We start from the raw sequence: 6,294 nt of genomic DNA, 5'->3' as shown, positions 1-6,294 counted from the left end.
AAGCAGACCTAAAATCAGCAAAGGAAAGCTTGAAACTCACACAAGAATCAGAAACTAGGAAAAAAATTCACATGCCAAAGTCACAGAGAAAAAATAATAACATGAAAAAACAAAATAATATATCCCCACCAAGTACCAATAGTCCTCTAGAGGAATACAATGAGATCTCCCTAGAGATAACATAGGACATGGAACTCAAAAGAACAATTATATACATGATAAAAGAATTCAAGGAATTTAAAGAACACACAAAGAAATCAAAGAACGGAAAGAAGATAGGGATAAACTTCTGAATGAATTCAGAAAAGCGTTGTAAATATTGAAGAATACTCAGACTGAAATGAAGAAGGAAGTGAAACACTTAGTAAGCCAATTAGAAATGACAGGAGAAAGCCTCACAAAAGGTTGAATGAAACAGAAAACAGAATATCAAGACTGGAAGATAAAGTGGATGAATTAGAGAAATCAAGCAAAGATTATGAAAAATTTAAGAAAACACTAGAATGGAATATGCAAGAATTTTGTGACACCAAAAAAAAAAAAAACTTATGAATCATAGGCATACAGGAAGGAGAATAATGTCAAGATAATGGTATGGAACAGATCTTCAAGAGGATTATAGAAGAAAGTTTCCCAAAATTAAAAAAAGACATGCCCATACAAATACAAGAAGCGTGTAGAACACAAAATAGGCAGGACTAAGAAAGAAACCCTCCACGGCATGTCATAGTAAAAACACTAAAAGTTCAGAGCAAAGAGACAATACTGAAAGCTGCCAAAGAAAAACAACAAGTCACATATCAAGGAAAATCCATCAGGCTTACAGCTGTTCTGGATCTCTTTGGTGTCTGTTGTGATGTTTCCCCTTTCATCTCTGATTTTGTTGATTTGGAGGTGTTAGTTCTTTCTTTTGGTTCACTGGGTTAGCAGAATATCAATCTAGTTTATCTTCTCAAAGAACTAGCTATTATATTCATTGATTCTTTGTATTGTTTTCTTTCTATTTTATTAATTTCTGCTCTGATTTTTGTTATTTCTTCATATTTGCTGGGTTTGGGTTTCATTTGTGTTGCTTTTCAAGTGTCTTGAGTTGGATGTTAAGTCACTTATTTGTGTTCTTTCTGATTTTTTAAAGCTATAAACTTCACTCTAAGGACTGCTTTCAATGTGTCCCAGAGGTTTTGTTGTGTTGTATTGTCCTTTTTGTTTAGTTCCAGGAATACTTTTATTTCTTTCTTAATTTCTCATTTGACCCATTCATCATTCAGGAGTGTGTTCTTTAATCTCCATGTGTTCATATGGTTACTAGGTTTCTTCCAGTGTTGATTTTAAGCTTGATTGTGTTGTGGTCTGATAGAATGAATGGAATTATATGAATCCTTTTGTATTTGTTGAGGTTTGTTTTATTCCCCAGTACATGGTCTATTTTTGGGAAGGCTCCATGGGGCACTAAATAGAAAGTATATTCTTTAGTGCTTGGGTGGAATATTAGGCAGATGTCTGATGGGTCCATTTGATATATGATATTGTTTAATTCACATGTCGCTCTGTTAATTCTCTGTCCTGTTGACCTATCTAATGGAGACAATGGGGTATTGAAGTCCCCTACTATTAATGAGTTTGGATTAATCTGGGTCTTAAAGTCCTGTAGTACTGATTTTATGAAGTTGGGTGAATCAGTGTTTGTTGAATATATGTTCATGACTGTAGTATCCTCTTGGTTTATTGTTCCTTTGATCAGAATGAAGCCTCCTTCTTTATCTTTTTGGATTTGTTTTAGTTTAAAATCTATTTTATCAGATATTAGAATCGCAACACCTGCTTTTTTGTTAGTACCATTCACTTGGTATATTTTTTTTCATCCTTTCATCTTAAGGTCAGTCTTGTCCTTGAAAATGAGATGAGTTTCTTGCAGACAACAAAATGATAGGTTTTGTTTCTTAATCCATTCACCTAGTCTGTGTCTTTTGACTGGGGAGTTCAGTCCATTGATATTTAAAGTTATTAATGAAAGATGTGTATTAAATCCTGTCATTTTTATTTCTGTTCACATTCTTGATATACCTGTGCATTTCCATAGTTATACCTTCATTGAATTTCTTTTCATCACCCCTTGTGTATAGTTATTCCTTTCTTCAGCTCTTTGTATTGCTTCAATAATTCTCGGATGGGCTGGTTCTTTGGACATGAATTCTTTCAGCCTATTTATGTCATGGAAGATTTTCTTTCCCCTTCAACCATGATAGACATTTTGACTGGGTAAAGTAATCTGGGTTGGGATCTATGGTCATTTAGAACTGGGAATGCTTTGGTCCAGGCTCTTCTGGCTTTCATAGTTTGCACCAGAATATTATAAAGGAATACTTTAAAAATGTATATGGTACTAAATTTGAAAACCTAAAAGAAATGGTCAGGTACCTAAAACCATGGGAACCACCAAAACTAAATCGAGAAGAGATTAACAGCTTAAACAGACCCATAAGTCATGAGGAAATTGAAACAGTAGTACAAAACCTCCCAACTAAAAAGAGCCCAGGACCAGATAGATTTACAGCAGAATTCTACAAGACAATTGGGAGAACTTCCAAATTCCTTCTGTGAAGCCAGTATCACTCTAATACCAAAGCCAGGTAAAGATAGAACCAAAAAAGAAAACTATAGATCCATATCTTTAAAGAACATGGATGCAAAAATTCTCAACAAAATACTTACAAACTGCATACAGACACACATCAAAAAGATCATCCACCATAAGCAAGTTGGCTTTATTCCAGAGATGGAGGGATGGTTCAATATATATAAGTCAGTGAACATCATAAATGTTATAAATAGGCTCAAAGTCAAGAACCACATGGTTATCTCAGTAAACGCAGAGCTGGCCTTTGACAAAATTCAATATGCATTTATGTTCAAAGTCCCAGATGGAATTGGACTGCAGGGAACATACCTCAACATAACTACATTTTAAATGGAGAAAATCTGGAAGCATTCCCATTGAAATCAGGAACCAGACAAGGCTGCTCACTGTCTCCACTGTTCTTTAACACAGTGCTTGAAACTCTTGCAAGAGCAATAAAACAAGAGAAAGAAATTAAAGAAGTAATAATGGAAAAAGAGGTCATATTATCCCTTTTTGCAGATGATATGATATTTTATCTAAGAGACATCAAAAATTCCACTAGAAAACTCCAAGAAATTATTAACACATTCAGTAAAGTGCAGGTTACAAAATTAACCTACAAAAGTCTATAGCCTTTCTACATACCAATAACAAGCAATCAGTGAAAGAGCACATGGAAACACTCCCCTTCACAATAGCTTCAACAACAACAAAAGAAATAGAACATCTTGGAATAAACATGACCAAAGACATTAAAGACCTCTAGAATAAAAATTTAAAACCTTAAAGAATGAGATTGAGGAAGAAATCAGAAGATGAAAGGACCTCCCATGCTCATGGATTGGAAAAATTAATATTATAAAAATGACCATCCTACCAAAAGCCAATTTTAGATTCAATGCAAAGGCAATCAAAATCCCCATGACATTTTTCACAGAATTGGAAAAAAAAATCATAAGATGGAAGCACAAAAGACCTCAGATAGCCAAAGCAACCATGAGCACTAAGAGCAATGCTGGGGGGATTACTATACCAGCTATTAAACTGTATTACAAAGCTATAATCATAAAAATAATGTGGTACTGGCACAAAAATAGACCCATAGATCAATGTGACAAAATTGAAGACCTAAATATGAGTATGTTCAATTTCAGCCACCTAATATTTGACAAAGGGGCCAAGAAGATTCACTGGAAGAAAGACAGCATGTTCAGCAAATGGTGTTGGCAAAACTGGATCTCTACCTGTAGAAGAATGAAAGTAAACCCCTATCTTTCACCTTGCACAAAGGTCAACTCCAAATCGATCAAAGACCTCAATGTGAAGCCTGAAACTCTGAAACTGTTAGAAGAAAACATTGGCAATAACCTACAAGATATAGGTGTAGGAAAGGATTTTCTAAACCGAACATCAACTGCCCAGGAGTCAGGTCAAGAGTCAACAAATGGGACCTCATTAAAGTAAAAAGCTCTACATCAAAAGAAGCAACCAAGGAAGTGAAGAGAAAACCCACAGAATGGGAGAAAATCTTTACCAGTGAAAAATCTGGCAGAGGTTTAACATCCAGAATATATAACGAACTCAAAAAACAAAGAATCAAGAAAGGAAGTAACTCAATTAAAATATGTGCTAAAGAACTGAAGAGAGAGCTCTAAAAAGAAGAAATAAAGATGACTAAGAAGCATCTTAAAAGGTTACTAGCTACATCACTAGTAATTAGGGAAATGGAAATTAAAACCACTTTAAGATTTCATCTTACCCCAGTCAGACTGGATAAGATCAAGAGAACAAATGATACCAAAGGTTGGAGAGGATGTGGGGAAAGGGGAACACTCATCCACTGCTGGTGGGACTGCAAACTTGTTCAACACCTATGGAAAGCAGAATGGAGATCTCTTAAAAACCTACAAATGAGCCTACCATTTGACCCAGTTATACCACTCCTTGGCATATACCCAAAGAACTCAAACAATTGTAGAGACACTTGTACATCTGTGTTTGTTGCTGATCTTTTCACAATAGCTAAGAGATGGAAGCAACCTAAGTGTCCCTCAACTGATGAGTGGATAATGAAAATGTGCTTTATTTATACAATGGAGTTTTACTCAGCTGTAAAGAAAGATGAAGTAAAGAAATTTGCAGGTAAATGGATGAAACTAGAAACTTTTACAGTAGGTGAAGTATCACAAACTCAGAAAAAACAAAAACAAAACAAAACAAAAAAAAAGATGTATGTTCTTTGTCATATGTGGATCCTAGCACCAAATCCTATAAGTGAATATGTATCCAGACATAAGTACAGGAACCAAGAAAATGAAAAGGAACCAGGGAGGTAAAGGAAAAGAAAGAGCCTGAGAGAGAAGAGTAGGAAACAGTCGTAAATAAGGGAGCTATGGATTAAAAATGTGGTTTTCTTTTTAAGGGGAGGGGAGAGGGAAGGTTATACTAAGAACCTTGTGGATAAAGGGAAAGAAGGAGCTCAAGAGGTGGGACCATAGGAGAAGGGTATTATTAGGGAAGAAATGGGGAAAATGAAGGTACTTTAAATGGGGAAACCTTGGTAGAAGGGTTAGACAATGAGAGAGATAAATAATGCCTAACTGTGGTGAGTTACCTGTCCTCTTGATCAAGGAAGCCATGGAGACAACATCAAATGGACTTGAACCAGTGTCCAGTCTAAAAAGAGGAGGGTCAACACAGAGGAATCATTTCCTCCTTGCTTCTGAAGTGAAACCAGCTTTGATGGAGCAGGACCATTGACTTCTCTTCACATAGATGGAACAGGTTAAAGAAAGGAGTCAGGGGCCCCTCCCAAACCCATGTGACTCATGAGGAACAGATCCTCAAATAGTCTTAAGAGTAAAAATAAATTGGAGCTTATCTGGTACAGCTGCACAATCTTAAACACCCAAAAGGAAAATATAGCTAAAGATTAAAGAGGTCAATATAATTTTTTAAGAGTCCGTGTGTATAGATAAAGCCTACATAACAAGAAACAATGCCAGACAGGAGATACCTTCCTTTGAGTTGTTGGCCAGGGTGGCCCAAGAGACTCCCAGACAATAACCCTGCATAGAACTAGGAAAATGAACAGCAGACCCCAATTTTATTTAAAAGAATATTAGCAACTGATGGCTGCTAGATGAGGAAGAGTTGATCTTCCTAAAACAAGGAACTGTAGATAGACTGACTAGATTCAGCGGATGGACAAGCACTGGGGAACGGTTGGGGTACTGACAACATAGTGGACAATAACAGAGAAGACAGAATGTATGGGTTGCAGCGGAGGGGGAGAGGCTATGGGAGGGTGCCATTTGGAAAGTGGGTATGTAGATGAGTAAGATTTTTTGGGATGTTCTGTCTGAATTACACATACACACACAAAATGATTAGATTTTTTTAAAGTTATATTTGAGGAAGAAGCATAAAGATTTGCTTCATGTTAATTAGTAGAGGTGAAAAACATTACCATTGAAATCTACCTGATGACTTTATATCTATACTCAGGTGCCAAGGATCTGAGTGTAACTGATGGTGACTAGTAATAATCAGATACGTAGAGATTAGAGACACATGTGCAAACATCTAAGTGTTAGTAGCAATAAAAATGAGGTTTTTTTTTCTGTGTGAAACAGTATATTTTAAAATGAAATGATGATATTTTTTAAAGGTTG

Source organism: Nannospalax galili, unplaced genomic scaffold (genome assembly GCF_000622305.1).
Source record: "Nannospalax galili isolate Female #2095 unplaced genomic scaffold, S.galili_v1.0 scaffold726, whole genome shotgun sequence".
In the NCBI taxonomy this organism is placed as follows: Eukaryota; Metazoa; Chordata; class Mammalia; order Rodentia; family Spalacidae; genus Nannospalax; species Nannospalax galili.
This window is presented reverse-complemented; position numbering follows the sequence as displayed.